At 46.4% G+C, this 21647-nt stretch overlaps 1 long non-coding RNA gene across 1 annotated transcript in view; it reads left to right on the top strand.

Moving 5' to 3' along the window:
* The first annotated feature begins 1234 nt into the window (after positions 1-1234).
* LOC142301600 (uncharacterized) overlaps positions 1235-21647 on the top strand; it is a 57752-nt gene continuing 37339 nt past the window's right edge. The window contains exons 1-2 of the long non-coding RNA XR_012752841.1: positions 1235-1319; positions 3374-3479. This is a non-coding gene — a long non-coding RNA (uncharacterized LOC142301600). The remainder of the gene's footprint in view (positions 1320-3373; positions 3480-21647) is intronic.

Consider the following 21647-nt stretch of genomic DNA (forward strand, 5'->3'; position numbering starts at 1 on the left):
GTTTGGGTTCAAGGGCTCGGCCTGACTTCAGTTAAAGGTATGTTTCGGGACCCAGACTTGACCTAAATTACTTCCCAGATCCCAAACACCGTACAAGTCATTGGGGATCCGAACTAACAGGCCCAATGATTGGGCAGTTCAGTTCTCCATCTACATACAGCCACCCATAATCACAGTCTTTCCGACGAAGGGAGGGGAGGTTTTTTGTTTTGTTTTTTGCATACAGCATCGAAAAATGTTGTTTTTATCCCGAAGTGAAAGCCATTCAGAGACAGCAAATGGCTCTCACTGGGCAGAGCACTGAGTGTACCCGAGAACCCTGATGCTCGATCGAGTGGTTAGCATACGAACAGAGCTCAAACGCAGACACTGACTTTTTTTTAAAAAAGACCATATTCGAATTCGAGCCTTTTACACTTTGGGTTCATTCATCTCTAATCATAAACAAGAATGTCAACAACAAGTTTAGGGATTAAACTAAAGACCTTGCTTAATCATGCCCTTATGGAACCCATCCATGAGAACAGGTCCCATGTAGCCATGTTAGATGTTAACTCTTCGAGATCTTCTATCTTCTCTACTGTACATGCCCAGCCACAAGGTCAGCGCTATGAGAAATGCAAGCATAGTATTCATCTCCATTAATACGTACACACTCTCCCTGCACTGTAAATTTTTTTTTTTTTTGTTTTGTAAATAAAATCATTTGCTAATCTATTCTTTAAATCTACTCTATATATCTATGCTAAGCTAGAATTAACAGGCCACAAAGAAAATATAGAATTCCTGGAAGAATTAGACATTGATTTATATGATGAGGTAGAAAAAAAATCCACAAGGATCAATCAATTCTGCGGCTCTAGGGTCAAACGTATTGAGATGTGAGCATAGGACATACCTATAGTATTCTTAATGACATTATAAAGAACATGTGTTGTGTTTTTGTTAAAAAGATGAAAATGTAGTCCCCTAACTTATTATTGTAAATAATTAGGCCATGTGCATATGTTGAGTAATTGGTGAGGTTTTTATCTAAGTATTTATAAGCCAAAACGAGGAGTGGAACAGTCAGAGGAAAAGTAAAATAAAAACAAATGCACATAGACAGATATAATCATTACAATGCTTTGAGCAGTAACAAATATTCACTTCGCTCCCATTCACCCAGTGCAGATCTCCTGGCAGGGAGCTTTTTCTGGAATGATGCTGCCGTCAATGCAGAACGGCAGCTATAGGTGAGCACCTATCGCAGTTGCGATGACATCATCAGTATGCACCGACATCAAGAAAAAGTGGAGCCTTGTGAGAATGGAAGCAAGGTATTTGTTTTTTTTATATGTGAATGGGATGTGTTGGACCTCATACTGCATATATGTGGCTATGTGGTGGTTCATACTGTATATAGGGGCTATGTGGGGCCTCTTGATGTATATAGGAGGCTATATGGGGGTTCATACTGTATATTCAAGGCTATGTGGGCGCTCATGTGGTATTTATGAGGCTATGCGGGGGCTCATGCTGTATATAGGAGGCTATATGGAGGCTCATGCTGTATATAGAAAGCTATTGCGTCGCCCAGGGTTATGGGGTACTCGGTCCCGGGCAGTGTATAACTGCGGAATGTCACTATGGTGGCCGTTGCCAAATCCCGTGCCCTGGGTGCTTTTTAAAAGGGGAAATATTTACAGGGGATTTGAATAGTGTTCACACGTGACGCCATTGCGGTTTTGGTTTTGCGGCTATGTGGATGGAGCTGCTGCTCCACAGTATTCACTACTGAGGCTTGTGTTAATGGCAGCCTGGATGTTAGAGCCTCCGCAAGCAGGGACAGCCCCCAGAGGATAGGTGATGTAACGGGCGTTGAAAGAAGGTAGACCACAACAGGAGTTTCAGTGTAACTGGTTCTTTTTACATATTGCAAGCTAGTAACTGGTCACCCGAAGCTGGCTGGCCTTAACCACAGGTTCCCGTAGTCCCAGTGCTGGTTTAGTGACCTGGTGGCTTCTTTCCCCTGCACCTGTCTTGGTTGGTGGGTCCCAGTGGTGTAAAGCGGCTTGGGGTCCCCTCCTGGTTGTTTCTTCAGCAGTCCGTATGACGGTAGCGTGAACCCTGTGGAGTTGGAGTCTCTGGTCCTGTCCCCGGTTCTCCCTTTGCTACTGAGTCCCAACCTTCAAGGTCAGTGAGGTCCTTGATGGTCCCCTCACTGTGCAGATTTTATCTGGTCTGCCTGGAGCGTTTGCCAGACCTAGGATTCTTTACTCCGTTGGTGCGTAGTTCTGGGAGTACTCCACCGTACTCCACCATCAACTAACGGCCTGGGCCCTCAGGTCACTGTTCACTCCTGTCAGTCTGTCTGCTCACTTTCACTGTCTCCTCACGACTCCTTACTCTCCACTGTCTGACTCTCCACTGTCTGCCCCTCCCACCTGGTTGTCTAGTCGACTGTATTGGCTGCACCGCTAGGCGGCCATCCATTGGTCCAACCCTAACCTGGCACCATTCCATGGGGGATGTTGGGGGAAAACAGGGATTATCTGGAGTGTTTGTGGTTACCGGCACTGGTCTTCTGGGTCCCTAAGTGGTAGGCTCTCCATCCTGGTGGGGATGCAGTACCTTGTAGCTCCCTGATGGCTTCAGGGGTGCTTCACTATGTGGGGGCTTTTGCTGTATGTAGGAGGCAATATAGGGGCTCATGCTTTATAGTAGAGGCTATGTGGGGGCTCATGCTGTATATAGGAGGCTATGTGGGGGCACAGGCTGTATATAGAAGGTTATGTGGGGCTCATACTGTATATAGGAGGCTATGTGGAGGCTTTTGCTGTATATAGGAAGCTATATGAAGGCTCCTTCTGTATATAGGAGGCTATGTGGTGACTCATACTTGATATAGGAAGCTATGTGGGGAATCCTGCAGTATACAGGTGGCTATGTCAGGGCTCATACTGTATGTAGAAGGCTGTGTGTGGGTTCATACTGTATACTGGAGGCTATGTGGGGGCCTATGCCTAGGTGCTATATGGAGGCTCTTGTATTTACTGTAGGGGAGCTGTGTGGGGCCTCACATTGTATATAGGGCCTTCTGGGGCTCATACTGTAATTAGGGACTATGTGGGGGCTCCTCCTATATATAGGGGGGCTGAGTGAGAGTTCATACTGGATATAGGGGGACTGTGTTAGGGCTCATACTGTTCACTGTATAGGGGGTGTCAACATGCTTAATTCTGCTCAATATGTGATATAATTATATTAATTGTAATTAATATATGGTCCCTTGGGAAAATTAATTGCTCTATTCTGTATAGCACTATGTTATGTATAGCACTGTACATAAGGAGAAAAAAATTGTGCTGTCTTTCTCATTTTATTTCTACAGATGTGCATCTGTGTGTCAATTACTAGGGATGATCGAATACCCTATTATTCGCTTCGATGGATATCTGACGAATACCTCGCTGCTATTCGAATATTCGACCCTCAATGTAAGTCTATGGGAAATCAGAATAATTTTACGTTGGACCTGTCGGTGACCTGTGGTGACTGAGGAAAAGGCTGAAATGGATGGGAAAAGGCTGAAACAGTATGGGCACAGCTAGAAGGTGCCTCACTGCATTTTTGGTGTTTTTAAATAACGTGGCCAGAGCAGCACGCGGCATTTACGTAGTCACCAGAACAGCTCTCAAACCAAAGTAAAAGAGGGCAAATTGCTAAGAAACAGTTTCTAGTGCCTAATCACTGTAATAAAACATCAAATCAAGCCCCGACCTAAAAAAAAAAACACTTTAGCATATGTTCACACGTTTCGTTTTTTACATTTTTTCTTCTTTTTCGATTAGAAAGGGCTGTAACATACATTCTATTGGTGTCTGTCTCACACCCCCTTTTTTGGGTCATATTTGACAGCACTTTAACCCCTTCAGCCCCGGGGCACTTTCCGTTTTTGCGTTTTTGTTTTTTGCTCCCCTTCTTCCGAGAGCCGTAACTTTTTTATTTTTCCGTCAATCTTGCCATATGAGGGCTTGTTTTTTGCGGGACAAGTTGTACTTTTAAAAGAAACCATAAGTTTTACCATATAGTCTACTGGAAAGCAGCAAAAAAATTCCAAGTGTGGAAAAATTGCAAAAAAAGTGTGATGGCACAATAGTTTTTGGGATGTTTTATTCACGGTATTCACTATATGGTAAAACTGATGTGTAGATATGATGCCTGAGGTCGGTGCGAGTTTGTAGACACCAAACATGTATCGATTTCCTTGTATCTAAGGGGTTAAAAAAATTCACAAGTTTGTCCAATAAAAGTGGCGCACGTTTTGCGCCGTTTTCCGAAACACGTAGCGTTCTTATTTTTTGGGATCTATGGCTCAGTGATGGCTTATTTTTTGCGTCTCGAGCTGATGTTTCTAATGGTAGCATTTTTGCGCAGATGCTACGTTTTGATCGCCTGTTATTGCATTTTGCGTAAAACTTGCGGCGACCAAAAAACGTAATTTTGGCGTTTGGAATTTTTTTGCCACTACGCCGTTTACCAATCAGATTAATTGATTTTATATTTTGATAGATCGGGCATTTCTGAACGCGGCGATACCAAATATGTGTATATTTATTTATTTTTTAACCCTTTAATTTTCAATGGGGGGAAAGGGGGGTGATTTGAACTTTTAGGTTTTGTTTTTTTTTTTTTTAATTTTTTAAAACTTTTTTTTTATTTTATTTTACTAGTCCCCCTTGGGGGCTATAGCGATCAGCAATCCGATTGCTGATCGCTATCTGCTGATCACAGCTATACCGCTGTAAACAGCAGAAATAGTCACTTTCTTTTTTCCTCTGCTCCGTGCCGAGGAAGAATGAAAGTGAAACTTCATAGCATCAGGCGTCATCACATGACCCTGTGCTACGATGGCAACCACCGAACGTCACGTGATCACTCACGTAACGTCCGGAGGGGGCGGCGGTAAGTAAAAAATATGGCCGTGCGCATATAGATCTCGCTGCCAGACTTTGGCAGCGAGATCTAAGGGGTTAATGTTCCGGGTGGAATGCGATTCCACTCAGAACATGTAGGCACACATGTCAGCTGTTGAAAACAGCTGATATGTGTGCCGATCCACGCCGCCTGCCCACGGCAGGGGGCGGGGCTTACCGGGACATGATCCATGACGAAAAGATCCGTTCATGGTCGTGAAGGGGTTAAAAGGTCAGCTACAATGTGCCCGTTGGGATGTTGATCTTGCCTTTCTCCTCCTCCACCAGCACCACTGGCTCCAGTGATCCTCTATGGGCCACTGGCTGTCCTCAAATCTCAGACTTCTTAGGTCTCTCAGGTGGGCCCTGTAACATACATTGGGGAGGGATGGCAGTCATTTGTAGTTTTCTTTAGTGTGAAAGTTGGCATACGTGCTACATAACACTTTACAGTGCTATTGCCAATGTGGCCATTTTGGTTTTGGCCTTGCCCTCCTCCTCCTCCACCACCAACACCACCGGTTCCAGTGACCCTCTATTCAAATTCTATTCAAATGATTCAGAAATGTATGTTTTATGGACAAACGAACGCCACGCTAGAACATCGAAGCTGATGTCGTTGATGATGATTGCATCTGACCAAAAGCAGGTTGGGAGCAGGAGGCATCATCGCCTGCTTCCTAGACCGCAGTTTCTGAAGCATGCAGCACCGTGGAAGTGGCAGTTGTTTCACTCTGGAACTCAGGCTTTATTCCACTAACACCGAGGATTTCAAAAAATTCCGTTTCCCCAGGGGGGAATGGTTTACACACCATGTAGCACAGCATCAGAAGGTACTCCCAATAGCTCTCAACAGCTTATTTAAAAAAAATTGGTAGGATTTGCAACAGGGCATAACATGCCAAGAAGTTTAATAAATTCAGTTTCTATCACCGCCAAAAGGTCACGGAAAGCCTCTGTTCCCAAAAGCCGATACGGCAACATCTCAAGGGCTATCAATCGTGCAATGTGTGCAGTTTAGAGATGAGCGAACCGGTCCCGGTTCGGCTCGAGGTCGGTTCGCCGAACGGAGCTCCCGTTCGAGTTCGGCTCGTCGAACGTTCGACGAACCGAACTCGAACTGCATAGGAAACAATGGCAGGCAATCACAAACACAGAAAAACACCTAGAAAACACCCTCAAAGGTGTCCAAAAGGTGACAAACAACTCACAACACATGGGAAAGTGACAAGGACATATACTCATGTGAAAACAAAAGAGCTGGACAAGGAAAAAGAGGAGGACACACAGATATATGAGTATATGCAAGGAAACATCGATTCCATTATTGTGCAACTTGAGCCCTGCTCATTTTAGGCTTCCAATCTTGCTAAGATAGCTACTGGGTATCAATTCACTGGTAAGTAGATATGAATAGCAAAGTGAACAGGATAGAATACGCCTAAAACTTAGCCTTTAATCTGATATAATTTAAAAAATCCATGAAGGACCTATAAAATGACAAACAAACCAATAAAACAGCCAATAAACTCAAACACAGCAGAGGATCAATTGGCTAATCACACAAATACTTATGTGGAGAGTGACATTCATATATATAGTTGTTGTAAAATACCGCAATAATATCAGCAGTATAAATCATATAATGAATGGTATATACTATGCAGCCACAAAATCACCTGCCACAATTGCAACCGGCGGTGAATAAATGATGGAAAAGGAACGGTCTTACCCCATCTGCCGTGTCACCCTTTCCCTGTTAATCTGGAGCACTTAATACCGGATGTTTTTGGTAACCATAGTAGATGAGATCGCCTGGTCCTTTGTCTGGATGACTCAGGGTCTCCACAGGTTCCAACTAAATGTCCAGCAGTCATGCAGGATTCTCCCAACGCGTTTCTTAAATCATCAGGGGAGGATAAAGATCCAATATTCTGGTCACAATGAGACCCATTCAAATTGGCATAGATTACTGTTGAAAAGCATATACACAAACCACATCAACCAAAAGGGGGGGGAGGTCTATGTCAGTAATAGAAGCGGGCGGCCCGAATAGAGCGGCGGGTACAACTTACCTCCATCAATACCAGGGAATTCCTGGGCAGAGTGCGCCTGTCATACCTCGCCGTCGGGTTTAAATGAACCGCTCGCTTGAAATGGCGTCTGACGTCACATCCGCATACCGCAGTGAACCCACTTCCAGGTCACATGATCGCGGCCGCGATGTGCACGTCACAGAGGGGCGTATGCAGTAGTCATGTGAACCATGACGTGGCAGGTAAATGACTACAACAAAATGGCCACGGTTAGTATCGCAAAACCAGCAAAAAAGTACGGCCATTAATTTATAATAACAGCCCATCAACATCAATAGTGGGCCGAAAAACATCTGTAACATACATTACAGGCACCCAGATAGGTAGGAGGCTCATAAAAACAACAAGCAAAGAAAAAACCGATAAAAAGGAAAATAGGCCAGCAAGCGTAGCCATTCCGGAGAGGGAGTGAGGAAGGAAAAACACAGATTATATCCATTGCTTATATGATAACAAGGGACCCGGATAACTAATATAGCAAAGGATCAGGAGAGGTCAGTAAGGGCTATGGAAAAATTGTGTAATAAATTGTGGCAACACGAAGGGTAAAACCCGATTAGGATAGGCAGAAATAAAAGAGAAAAAAAAAACACCACCACCCTAAAACTTTCCTAAGGCCCTATACTTAAACCTGACCCTACCTATTTGTGGAGGTCGGCACCCTGGGACAGATCGGTGGTTGGTGCACCCACTCGGGCGACGACTAACCCTCCTAGCATATATCAGAACTAGTCTACCACAAAGGGTGCAAAGGAGAGAGCTTCATTGAGGCCCAAGGGTTTGCTAGTTTTCAGCCAAAAGATCCACTTGGTTTCTTGTTTCAGAATTTTGTTGACCCAAATACAACCTCTAAGAGGGGGAGCCACAGCATCAATACCCTGGAAACTGATCGATTTAATGTCTCCTGCATGATGTTCCGTAATGTGACGGGCCACAGGAGTATCATTGCCCAGGCGGATATCTCGGATGTGTTCCCCTATTCTCCTCCTAAATTCCCTTTTAGTCTTTCCCACGTATTCTTTCTGACAGCTACAGGTGGCTTTGTATATAACGCCCTTTGTTCTGCAGTTAATGAATGAACGGATATCAAAGCGCTTCCACAGAACGTGGGAAAAGAAAAATTTTCCTGAGTTAATGTGATCACATGCAATGCAGCCGCTACACTTATAACAGCCTTTGACTGGATTCTTCAGCCATGTCCTATTAGGACTCGAAAAATGACTGTGAACCAGTCTCTCCTTAATAGAGCGGGCCTTCCTGTAGGTCACTGAAGGGGCATTAGGAAGAAAATTACCGATATCATTATCCATTTTAAGAATGGACCAATGTCCCTCAAGAATCCTTCTAACCTCCCCTGATCCATTGTTAAAGGTGGTAATGAACCGGATAAATTCCTCATCGGATGTGGGTCTCCCTGGCCCGTGCAAAAGGTCGTTCCTAGTCCTCTGCTGGGTCTCAAAAAAGGCTTTCTTAATCACATGGTCAGGGTAGCCTCTATGCTGAAACCTGAGGCTTAAGTCACGCGCCTGTTGTCGAAAACCTTGCTCGTCCGAACAGTTTCGTTTTAATCTGTGAAATTGACCCTTTGGAATGCCTTTTTTTAGGCTACTCGGATGGCTGCTCTCCCAACGCAGAAGAGAATTGGTAGCAGTCGGTTTTCTATAGGTGCTAGTATGAATATCACCCACAGAATCCCTCTCAATAAGTACATCCAAGAAGGGTAACTTCCATCTGTCAAACTCGCAAGTAAAAAATAGACCCAAGGAATTATCATTAAGTGCAGCAACCGTTCTTACAATCTCGTCCTCAGTGCCCCTCCACAGGACAAAAACATCGTCTATATAACGACACCATAAGACGATGCTGTCCTGAGGCACAGGGGATGAGTCACCAAAAACGCAGGTTTCTTCCCACCAGCCGAGAAGGAGGTTAGCATACGATGGGGCCACCGGACTCCCCATCGCGGTCCCCCTCAGCTGGTGGAATACCTGACCGTCAAACAAAAAGGAATTATTTTTGAGACAGAACTCAACAAGACTCAAAAGGAAAGAGTTATGATCATCAAATTGTTGCCCCCTACTTCTCAAGAAAAAATGTACCGCCTGTAAACCAAGGTCGTGTCTAATCGAGGAGTAGAGGGATTCAACATCAATGCTCACAAAAATGACATCATCCTCGATGGTGATACCCTCCAATTTTTTAAGCAAATCTGTAGTGTCTTTAAGATGAGAGCCCAAGGATGTAACAAAGGGTCTTAATATCCTGTCAGCATAAACACCTATATTCTGCGAGACACTTCCGATGCCCGACACTATTGGCCTGCCCCGCAAAGGAGATAGGCCTTTGTGTACCTTCGGCAGACAGTAAAAGGTAGGAGTCACTGGGAAAGGAGGATATAAAAAGTCAAATTCAGTTTTGCTGATCAAGTTTCTGTCACGTGCACTCAACAATAGTCCTCTCAAAGTCGACAGATAGTCCGATGTAGGATTCCGAACAAGTTTCTCATAATTGGATCTATCACCCAGGATGTCCATACACATTTTTTTGTAATCAGAGACATTCATAAGTACGATGTTGCCACCTTTATCTGATTCTTTTATCACAATATCAGTATCTCTCTCCAAGTTCCCAAGGCATTCCATCTCATCTTTAGTAAGATTAAATTTACTATTGTGCTTCTCAGTGATCATCGCCAAATCTCTTGTGACCAAGTTGCAAAAAATATCAATAGAGAATACCTCACTACTAGCCGGAGGCATCTTACTGCTCTTTAGTTTCAGGTCAGTAAAAGGACCTCTACCTTCAGAATTTGGATTAATGTCACTCAAATTATAAAGGAATCTGACATCCTCCAAAAGATCAGTCGCAATACCCATCTCTCTACATATTTTCTTATTCTCCATGGCAAAATGTTTCTTCCATTTAAGTTTTCGTGTAAATAAATTGAGATCTTTTACCGCATCAAAATGATTGAAATCAGATGTAGGAACGAAGGAGAGCCCCTTACTGAGTACCGTCATTTCTAGCTTGGAGAGGGGCCTATCCGAGAGGTTAATTATCTGGGTTGAATACCCTGTGGATTGTACCCCACCGGGCCTTGTTTGCTCCTCAGAAAGTGGTTGGACTCTAAAAAAGGTCCCTTGTTAAAACCACCTCTATCGGAATTCCTGCCTCTTCCCCTTTGTTTAGTCCTCCGCTGATTCCCCCTCCCCTCTGTATCAGAGTACTCTGTATCAGTAGATGTACCTTCTGTATCACTAGGTTTATTGTATCTAATAACAGGAAAATTATATGCCTTGTTATCTCTAAAATCCTGTACGTCTCTGATGTAAAACCTGTGTTTTTTCTCCTTCAGGTGATACTGATGTTTTTCAATAATACCCTGTAAGGTGGTCTCCTTCGTCCCAAACTCTGTCTCACTTGAAAAATTTTTTGTGATCTCAATCTGTTCCCTGAGTAGGCCGTCAAGCTTGGCCAAATTCTTCTTCTCCTCTTCTAATAAGAGGGTCATTAATTTCAGGGAGCAGTTTGTGATCTCCTTGTGCCATGCAGAAATTAACTCTGGATTTTTGTACCTATAATTAGGAGTAAGGGAGATGCGTATATTGCGTGGTACAATTTGATCCTTAAGATAGCATTCAAGAGATTGTATCTCCCACCAGGAAGTAATCCTGTTCTTATAAGTTTTGGTTAGATCCCTAAAAGCACCGTTGAGTGACGGTGTATATTTTTTCTGTGTGAAATCCCTCTCCGAAAAAACCTCCTTCGCCTCTGTGGCCCATGAACTGGTATCAACGCCTGTTGTAAGAAAGCCAGCCATACCCTTCAATTAATACTAAGATAGCTACTGGGTATCAATTCACTGGTAAGTAGATATGAATAGCAAAGTGAACAGGATAGAATACGCCTAAAACTTAGCCTTTAATCTGATATAATTTAAAAAATCCATGAAGGACCTATAAAATGACAAACAAACCAATAAAACAGCCAATAAACTCAAACACAGCAGAGGATCAATTGGCTAATCACACAAATACTTATGTGGAGAGTGACATTCATATATATAGTTGTTGTAAAATACCGCAATAATATCAGCAGTATAAATCATATAATGAATGGTATATACTATGCAGCCACAAAATCACCTGCCACAATTGCAACCGGCGGTGAATAAATGATGGAAAAGGAACGGTCTTACCCCATCTGCCGTGTCACCCTTTCCCTGTTAATCTGGAGCACTTAATACCGGATGTTTTTGGTAACCATAGTAGATGAGATCGCCTGGTCCTTTGTCTGGATGACTCAGGGTCTCCACAGGTTCCAACTAAATGTCCAGCAGTCGTGGAGGATTCTCCCAACGCGTTTCTTAAATCATCAGGGGAGGATAAAGATCCAATATTCTGGTCACAATGAGACCCATTCAAATTGGCATAGATTACTGTTGAAAAGCATATACACAAACCACATCAACCAAAAGGGGGGGGAGGTCTATGTCAGTAATAGAAGCGGGCGGCCCGAATAGAGCGGCGGGTACAACTTACCTCCATCAATACCAGGGAATTCCTGGGCAGAGTGCGCCTGTCATACCTCGCCGTCGGGTTTAAATGAACCGCTCGCTTGAAATGGCGTCTGACGTCACATCCGCATACCGCAGTGAACCCACTTCCGGGTCACATGATCGCGGCCGCGATGTGCACGTCACAGAGGGGCGTATGCAGTAGTCATGTGAACCATGACGTGGCAGGTAAATGACTACAACAAAATGGCCACGGTTAGTATCGCAAAACCAGCAAAAAAGTACGGCCATTAATTTATAATAACAGCCCATCAACATCAATAGTGGGCCGAAAAACATCTGTAACATACATTACAGGCACCCAGATAGGTAGGAGGCTCATAAAAACAACAAGCAAAGAAAAAACCGATAAAAAGGAAAATAGGCCAGCAAGCGTAGCCATTCCGGAGAGGGAGTGAGGAAGGAAAAACACAGATTATATCCATTGCTTATATGATAACAAGGGACCCGGATAACTAATATAGCAAAGGATCAGGAGAGGTCAGTAAGGGCTATGGAAAAATTGTGTAATAAATTGTGGCAACACGAAGGGTAAAACCCGATTAGGATAGGCAGAAATAAAAGAGAAAAAAAAAACACCACCACCCTAAAACTTTCCTAAGGCCCTATACTTAAACCTGACCCTACCTATTTGTGGAGGTCGGCACCCTGGGACAGATCGGTGGTTGGTGCCCCCACTCGGGCAACGACTAACCCTCCTAGCATATATCAGAACTAGTCTACCACAAAGGGTGCAAAGGAGAGAGCTTCATTGAGGCCCAAGGGTTTGCTAGTTTTCAGCCAAAAGATCCACTTGGTTTCTTGTTTCAGAATTTTGTTGTCCCAATTGCCACCTCTAAGAGGGGGAGCCACAGCATCAATACCCTGGAAACTGATCGATTTAATGTCTCCTGCATGATGTTCCGTAATGTGACGGGCCACAGGAGTATCATTGCCCAGGCGGATATCTCGGATGTGTTCCCCTATTCTCCTCCTAAATTCCCTTTTAGTCTTTCCCACGTATTCTTTCTGACAGCTACAGGTGGCTTTGTATATAACGCCCTTTGTTCTGCAGTTAATGAATGAATGGATATCAAAGCGCTTCCCCAGAACGTGGGAAAAGAAAAATTTTCCTGGGTTAATGTGATCACATGCAATGCAGCCTTTACACTTATAACAGCCTTTGACTGGATTCTTCAGCCATGTCCTATTAGGACTCGAAAAATGACTGTGAACCAGTCTCTCCTTAATAGAGCGGGCCTTCCTGTAGGTCACTGAAGGGGCATTAGGAAGAAAATTACCGATATCATTATCCATTTTAAGAATGGACCAATGTCCCTCAAGAATCCTTCTAACCTCCCCTGATCCATTGTTAAAGGTGGTAATGAACCGGATAAATTCCTCATCGGATGTGGGTCTCCCTGGCCCGTGCAAAAGGTCGTTCCTAGTCCTCTGCTGGGTCTCAAAAAAGGCTTTCTTAATCACATGGTCAGGGTAGCCTCTATGCTGAAACCTGAGGCTTAAGTCACGCGCCTGTTGTCGAAAACCTTGCTCGTCCGAACAGTTTCGTTTTAATCTGTGAAATTGACCCTTTGGAATGCCTTTTTTTAGGCTACTCGGATGGCTGCTCTCCCAACGCAGAAGAGAATTGGTAGCAGTCGGTTTTCTATAGGTGCTAGTATGAATATCACCCACAGAATCCCTCTCAATAAGTACATCCAAGAAGGGTAACTTCCATCTGTCAAACTCGCAAGTAAAAAATAGACCCAAGGAATTATCATTAAGTGCAGCAACCGTTCTTACAATCTCGTCCTCAGTGCCCCTCCACAGGACAAAAACATCGTCTATATAACGACACCATAAGACGATGCTGTCCTGAGGCACAGGGGATGAGTCACCAAAAACGCAGGTTTCTTCCCACCAGCCGAGAAGGAGGTTAGCATACGATGGGGCCACCGGACTCCCCATCGCGGTCCCCCTCAGCTGGTGGAATACCTGACCGTCAAACAATCTTGATAAATTGCCTGAGCTCGCCACGTACGTCTTGGGGATCTTGTCGTGTCCTGCAGCCAGCGTTCTCTCAGAACCTGTCTTCAGTGCTGCTGGGGGTCTGCTGGCAGATAAGCACACGTGTCTGTCCACTGACAATGTGGACATGGCTCACAGAGGACTTTTCTTCCCCTGGGTCAGCCAGGGGACGGGAAAGGCACGCGTATTTTTGAGAGTGCTTCATGCAAAGCATCTTTTTCATTTTGAAAAGGGGCATCAACTGATGTCATTCAAGAGGGGTGTGTGTGGCCCATTTAGTGGAAACGAGGGAGACTGTGGTTGGAGTCCCCTCGCTGTGTCTCTAAAAGAACCAAGATGAACAAGTCATGGCTCTCAGAGGACTTTTCTTCCCCTGGGTCAGCCAGGGGACGGGAAAGGCACGCGTATTTTTGAGAGTGCTTCATGCAAAGCATCTTTTTCTTTTTCAAAAGGGGGCTCAACCGATGCCAGTCAAGTGGGGTGTGTGTGGCCCAGTTAGTGGAAACGAGGGAGACTGTGGTTGGAGTCCCCTCGCTGTGTCTCTAAAAGAACCAAGATGAACAAGTCATGGCTCTCAGAGGACTTTTCTTCCCCTGGGTCAGCCAGGGGATGGGAAAGGCACGCGTATTTTTGAGAGTGCTTCATGCAAAGCATCTTTTTCATTTTGAAAAGGGGCATCAACTGATGTCATTCAAGAGGGGTGTGTGTGGCCCATTTAGTGGAAACGAGGGAGACTGTGGTTGGAGTCCCCTCGCTGTGTCTCTAAAAGAACCAAGATGAACAAGTCATGGCTCTCAGAGGACTTTTCTTCCCCTGGGTCAGCCAGGGGACGGGAAAGGCACGCGTATTTTTGAGAGTGCTTCATGCAAAGCATCTTTTTCATTTTGAAAAGGGGCATCAACTGATGTCATTCAAGAGGGGTGTGTGTGGCCCATTTAGTGGAAACTAGGGAGACTGTGGTTGGAGTCCCCTCGCTGTGTCTCTAAAAGAACCAAGATGAACAAGTCATGGCTCTCAGAGGACTTTTCTTCCCCTGGGTCAGCCAGGGGACGGGAAAGGCACGCGTATTTTTGAGAGTGCTTCATGCAAAGCATCTTTTTCATTTTGAAAAGGGGCATCAACTGATGTCATTCAAGAGGGGTGTGTGTGGCCCATTTAGTGGAAACGAGGGAGACTGTGGTTGGAGTCCCCTCGCTGTGTCTCTAAAAGAACCAAGATGAACAAGTCATGGCTCTCAGAGGACTTTTCTTCCCCTGGGTCAGCCAGGGGACGGGAAAGGCACGCGTATTTTTGAGAGTGCTTCATGCAAAGCATCTTTTTCATTTTGAAAAGGGGCATCAACTGATGTCATTCAAGAGGGGTGTGTGTGGCCCATTTAGTGGAAACGAGGGAGACTGTGGTTGGAGTCCCCTCGCTGTGTCTCTAAAAGAACCAAGATGAACAAGTCATGGCTCTCAGAGGACTTTTCTTCCCCTGGGTCAGCCAGGGGACGGGAAAGGCACGCGTATTTTTGAGAGTGCTTCATGCAAAGCATCTTTTTCTTTTTCAAAAGGGGGCTCAACCGATGCCAGTCAAGTGGGGTGTGTGTGGCCCAGTTAGTGGAAACGAGGGAGACTGTGGTTGGAGTCCCCTCGCTGTGTCTCTAAAAGAACCAAGATGAACAAGTCATGGCTCTCAGAGGACTTTTCTTCCCCTGGGTCAGCCAGGGGACGGGAAAGGCACGCATATTTTTGAGAGTGCTTCATGCAAAGCATCTTTTTCTTTTTCAAAAGGGGGCTCAACCGATGCCAGTCAAGTGGGGTGTGTGTGGCCCAGTTAGTGGAAACGAGGGAGACTGTGGTTGGAGTCCCCTCGCTGTGTCTCTAAAAGAACCAAGATGAACAAGTCATGGCTCTCAGAAGACTTTTCTTCCCCTGGGTCAGCCAGGGGACGGGAAAGGCACGCGTATTTTTGAGAGTGCTTCATGCAAAGCATCTTTTTCTTTTTCAAAAGGGGGCTCAACCGATGCCAGTCAAGTGGGGTGTGTGTGGCCCAGTTAGTGGAAACGAGGGAGACTGTGGTTGGAGTCCCCTCGCTGTGTCTCTAAAAGAACCAAGATGAACAAGTCATGGCTCTCAGAGGACTTTTCTTCCCCTGGGTCAGCCAGGGGACGGGAAAGGCACGCGTATTTTTGAGAGTGCTTCATGCAAAGCATCTTTTTCTTTTTCAAAAGGGGGCTCAACCGATGCCAGTCAAGTGGGGTGTGTGTGGCCCAGTTAGTGGAAACGAGGGAGACTGTGGTTGGAGTCCCCTCGCTGTGTCTCTTAAAGAACCAAGATGAACAAGTCATGGCTCTCAGAGGACTTTTCTTCCCCTGGGTCAGCCAGGGGACGGGAAAGGCACGCGTATTTTTGAGAGTGCTTCATGCAAAGCATCTTTTTCTTTTTCAAAAGGGGGCTCAACCGATGCCAGTCAAGTGGGGTGTGTGTGGCCCAGTTAGTGGAAACGAGGGAGACTGTGGTTGGAGTCCCCTCGCTGTGTCTCTAAAAGAACCAAGATGAACAAGTCATGGCTCTCAGAGGACTTTTCTTCCCCTGGGTCAGCCAGGGGACGGGAAAGGCACGCATATTTTTGAGAGTGCTTCATGCAAAGCATCTTTTTCTTTTTCAAAAGGGGGCTCAACCGATGCCAGTCAAGTGGGGTGTGTGTGGCCCAGTTAGTGGAAACGAGGGAGACTGTGGTTGGAGTCCCCTCGCTGTGTCTCTAAAAGAACCAAGATGAACAAGTCATGGCTCTCAGAGGACTTTTCTTCCCCTGGGTCAGCCAGGGGACGGGAAAGGCACGCGTATTTTTGAGAGTGCTTCATGCAAAGCATCTTTTTCTTTTTCAAAAGGGGGCTCAACCGATGCCAGTCAAGTGGGGTGTGTGTGGCCCAGTTAGTGGAAACGAGGGAGACTGTGGTTGGAGTCCCCTCGCTGTGTTTTACATGCTTTTAGAAGGGCATGACATGGCTTGGAGGTTGACTTTCATCATCTGCAAACTGTTGGCTACCAAAATGCTGCCTTTCCAACAACTGTGGTTATAGACATTGAGGAACATACTGATGAAGATGAGACGCAGATACCCGATTGGGATGACAACTTAAATATTCGGTCAGGGCAAGAAGAGGCTCGGTCTGAGGGGGAGGGGAGTGCAAACACAACAATTGATGATGAAGTCCTAGATCCCACCTACTGTCAACCCACAGTCAGACACTCGAGGAGGTCAACAGAGGCGGTGGAGGAGGATGCAACCGACGTCGAAGTAACCTTGTGCCTTCCTGGACACAGTCGGAGCATTGGTAGCACGTCTACAACTGCATCCTCAGCCACCACTCTGCCTCTGAGCATTATTCGGGGTGGATCAACAGGTCGCATGGCCTCTAAGCCTTGCCTAGCCTGGTGCTTTTTTGACATAAAAAAAGATCGCCCTAATTATGTGATCTGTAACATTTGGCATGGTTATCTTAGTAGAGGTCAAAACCTCAGCAGTTTGACAACTTCTTCCATGAATCGTCACATGAATAAATATCATATGGCCTGGTGGGAAGCTCACCGTGCTGCAATGCGGCCTAGCGGAGCCAACCATCCACCGCCTGCCCCTTCCAGTGCATCCGCGCGCTCGTCATCTTCTAGGACTGTGGGGACAGCTGTCACACCTGTTTTTCCACCCACAACTTCCACCACTGTAATCGCAACAGGCAGTTTGCTTGGTAGGTCGTCAGTTGGTTTGGAAGGGGAAACAAGTGATTGTGTACAGCTCTCTCAAACATCGATAGCACCAACGTTGGATGAAGGCAACATCATGTCTCCGCCTGCACTTTTCCAGGGACACCCTACTCAACACCGTCTACACACAGCAGCCAGATCTCTGTCCCTCAGATGTGGTCAAATAAAAGGCCACTTCCTGCGACCCATGACAAAGCTAAGAGGTTGACTCTATCCCTCTGTAAGCTGTTGGCTATCGAAATGCTGCCTTTCCGCCTAGTGGACACACAGGATTTTAGAGACCTTATGTCTGTCGCTGTGCCCCAGTACCAGATGCCTAGTCGCCACTACTTCTCTAAGAAAGGTGTGCCCGCGCTACACCAGCATGTCACACACAACATCACCGCTTCCTTGAGAAACTCTGTGTGTGAACGGGTGCATTTCACCACCGATACTTGGACCAGTAAGCATGGACAGGGACGTTACATGTCGCTGACTGGCCACTGGGTAACTATGGTGATAGATTGTGAAGGGTCGGCTGCACAAGTCTTGCCGTCCCCACGACTTGTGTGTCAATCCTCTGTCTGTCCAAGTTCCGCCACTGCTTCTGCATCCTCCACCTCATCTGGGTCCTCCACCTCCGCCCCAAGCCTGCCTGGTCAGGCCACCAGCGTTCTCACTGCGCAGAAGGAATCACGCAACCCTCATTACTATGCTGGCAGCAGAGCGCAACGGCATCAGGCGGTCTTTAGCTTGACATGTCTTGGGAATAAGAGTCACACAGCTGAGGAGTTGTGGTCAGCTCTGCGGTCCGAGTTTAATAAATGGTTGTCTCCACTCAACCTGCAGCCTGGTAAGGCCGTGTGCGACAATGCTGCAAACCTGGGTGCGGCCCTACGCCTGGGCAAGGTGACACACGTACCTTGTATGGCTCACGTGTTGAACCTTGTCGTCCAGCAATTTCTAACACACTATCCCGGCCTAGATGGCCTTCTGAACAGGGCACGAAAACTGTCTGCTCACTTCCGCCGTTCAAGCGCCGCAGCTGAGCGACTTGCATCGCTCCAGAAGTCTTTCGGCCTGCCGGTTCATCGCCTGAAATGCGATGTGGCGACACGCTGGAATTCAACTCTCCACATGTTACAGCGACTGTGGCAGCACCGCAGAGCCATGGTGCAATACGTCATGACGTATAGCCTGGGCCAACGAGATGCAGAGGTGGGGCAGATCACCCTGATGGAGTGATCTCAGATCAAGGACCTATGCACCCTTCTGCACAGTTTCGACATGGCGACGAATATGTTTAGCGCTGACAATGCCATTATCATCATGACGATTCCAGTCATTTACATGCTGGAGCACACGCTAAACACTATTCGGAGTCAGGGGGTGGGACAACAGGAAGGGGAGGAACTACAGGAGGATTCATATGCGCAAGACACAACAACATCACCAAGGTCCAGACGTTCATCATCACCAACGCGGCAGGCATGGGACCATGGGGGACAGGGATCAACAAGGGCGCATGGTAGCAGGCGAGATGTTGAGGAAGGTGCAGGAGGACATGAAGATATGGAGGACGAACTGTCCATGGACATGGAAGACTCAGCAGATGAGGGGGAGCTTGGTCAAATTTCAGTTGAAAGAGGTTGGGGGGAGATGTCAGAGGAAGAAAGAACGGTTAGCACCTCTATGCCACAAACACAGCGTGGACTTGGTCCGCATGGCTGCGCAAGACACATGAGTGCCTTCTTGTTGCACTACCTCCAACATGACCCTCGTATTGTCAAAATTAGAAGTGATGATGACTACTAGCTTGCCACACTATTAGATCCCCGGTACAAGTCCAAATTTTGTGACATAATTCCACCCATAGAAAGGGACGCACGTATGCAGGAGTCTCAGCAGAAGCTGTTACTCGATCTTAGCTCGGCTTTTCCACCAAACAACCGTGCAGGTGAAGGGAGTGATTCTTCCAGTTGTAACTTGACAAACATGGGACGGCCTCGTCATCTTCAACAGTCTACCCGTACCAGTAGGACCGGATCTGGTGCTGGTAACAGCAATTTTATGGAATCTTTTAATAATTTTTTTAGACCCTCCTTTGCAAGGCCACCAGAGACAACAAGTCTGACACATAGTCAACGGATGGAGAGGATGATACAGGAGTATCTCCAAATGAACATCGATGCAATGACTTTTCAAATGGAGCCTTGCTCCTTTTGGGCTTCAAATCTAGAAAAATGTCCAGAGCTCTCCAGTTACGCCTTGAAGATTTTGTCGTGTCCAGCTGCCAGCATTGTCTCTGAACATGTCTTCAGTGCTGCTGGGTGTGTGCTGACAGATAAGCGCACGCGTCTGTCCAGTGACAATGTGGACAGACTGACGTTCATCAAAATGAACAAGTCATGGATCCACAAGGAATTTACTACCCCTGTGTCATCCTGGGGAGAGTAAATGCTTGTGGATTTGGAATGTGCTTGATGCAAATCAAAACATCCTGTTTGCAACTAGGGCACAAGTGCTGCCACTGAATGGGTGGGTGTGTGTGGGGCACAATTTTTGGAAAAAAGGGAGGCTCCGCTTGGAGTAACCCTTGCTTGCTGTGTTTTTTAAAAATGATACAAGATGAACAGATCTGAAGGCAAGATGAAGGCAACATCATGTCTCCGCCTACACTTTCCTCACAAACCTGCATTTTTCCAGGGACACCCTACTCAACACCGTCTACAGACAGCAGCCAGATCTCTGTCCCTCAGATGTGGACAAATAAAAGGCCATTTCCTGCGACCCATGACAAAGCTAAGAGGTTGACTTTATCCCTCTGTAAGCTCTTGGCTACGTAAATGCTGCCTTTCCGCATGGTGGACACACAGGATTTTAGAGACCTTATGTCTGTCACTGTGCCCCAGTACCAGATGCCCAGTCGCCACTACTTCTCTAAGAAAGGTGTGCCTGCGCTACACCAGCATGTCGCACACAACATCACCGCTTCCTTGAGAAACTCTGTGTGTGAACAGGTGCATTTCACCACCGATACTTGGACCAGTAAGCATGGATAGGGACGTTACATGTCACTGACTGGGCACTGGCAAACTATGGTGAGAGATGGAGAAGGGTCTGCTGTACAAGTCTTGCCGTCCCCACGAGTTGTTTCAATCCTTGTTCTGTATGTAGAAGTTAATACACTGCTTCTGCCTCTTCAACCTCGTGTGGGTCCTCCACCTTGGCGCAAACCCTGTGTGGTCAGGCCACCCTTCCAAGCAACTGCGCACAAGGACTACCACACACCTCCTTACTATGCTGGCAGCAGAGCTCAATGCCATCAGGCGGTCAAAGTTTTACTTTGAAATGTATGGGAAATGTGAGTCACACCGCTATTCCAGAGAATAGTAGTCAGGCAGGGTCAAAACATTAATTGAGGAACAGGAACAGAATGGGACGGCCAGGACTTAATCAGAAAACAAGCAGAGGTGAAATGCGGATCGGCCAACAAGGTACATAAACAGCAAGCAGGAAAAGTAGTCAGGTAACAAGCACACAAAATCATAAAACTGAACTGGGGGTAAAATTAACCAGAGGTTCATAGCTATGTCTGGCAGTGGTCTGCAGACAGGATGGGCATAAAAAAGGGTGTGGTGTCTTCACATTGGTTGTAGCTGAATGATGGTATTTAATCTGTGAGATACCCACCAGCTACATTCAGCCAGAGATTCTGCATCTGTCAAGGTAATGCAGCCCAGTGGGTGAGCATAACCTGCGTCCACCTGCGCCGCTGGCATCGACTCCTCTCCCATCATCAGCACTATGCATGAAAGGAACACGTTGTCACCTGGCGACTGGAGTACAAATTGACGGAGCGGACTCCGTTGGTGACTTAACAGCCGTGTGCGGCAATGATGCAAACCTGGCTGCGGGCCATCCTCAGGGCAATGTGACACACGTGCCTTGTATGGCTCACGTGTTGAATCTGATTCTCCAGCAATTTTTAAAACACCATCACGGCCTACATGGCCTTGTGCAGCGTGCACGCTCGCTATGTGCTCACTTCCATCGTGCGCACACAGCAGCTCAACAACTTTCATCACTCCGGAAGTCTTAGGGTCTGGCAGTTAAACGCCGGAAATGCGATGTTCCGACACGCAGGAATTGGAATCTGCACATGTTGCAGCGTGTGTGGCAGCACCGCAGAGCCCTGCTGAAATACGGTATGACATATAGCCTGGGATAACTTGATCAAGAGGTGGTGCAGATCACGCTGCTGTAGTGGTGTCAGATCAAGGAC

This window comes from Anomaloglossus baeobatrachus, chromosome 4 (assembly GCF_048569485.1).
Source record: "Anomaloglossus baeobatrachus isolate aAnoBae1 chromosome 4, aAnoBae1.hap1, whole genome shotgun sequence".
Lineage (NCBI taxonomy): Eukaryota > Metazoa > Chordata > Amphibia > Anura > Aromobatidae > Anomaloglossus > Anomaloglossus baeobatrachus.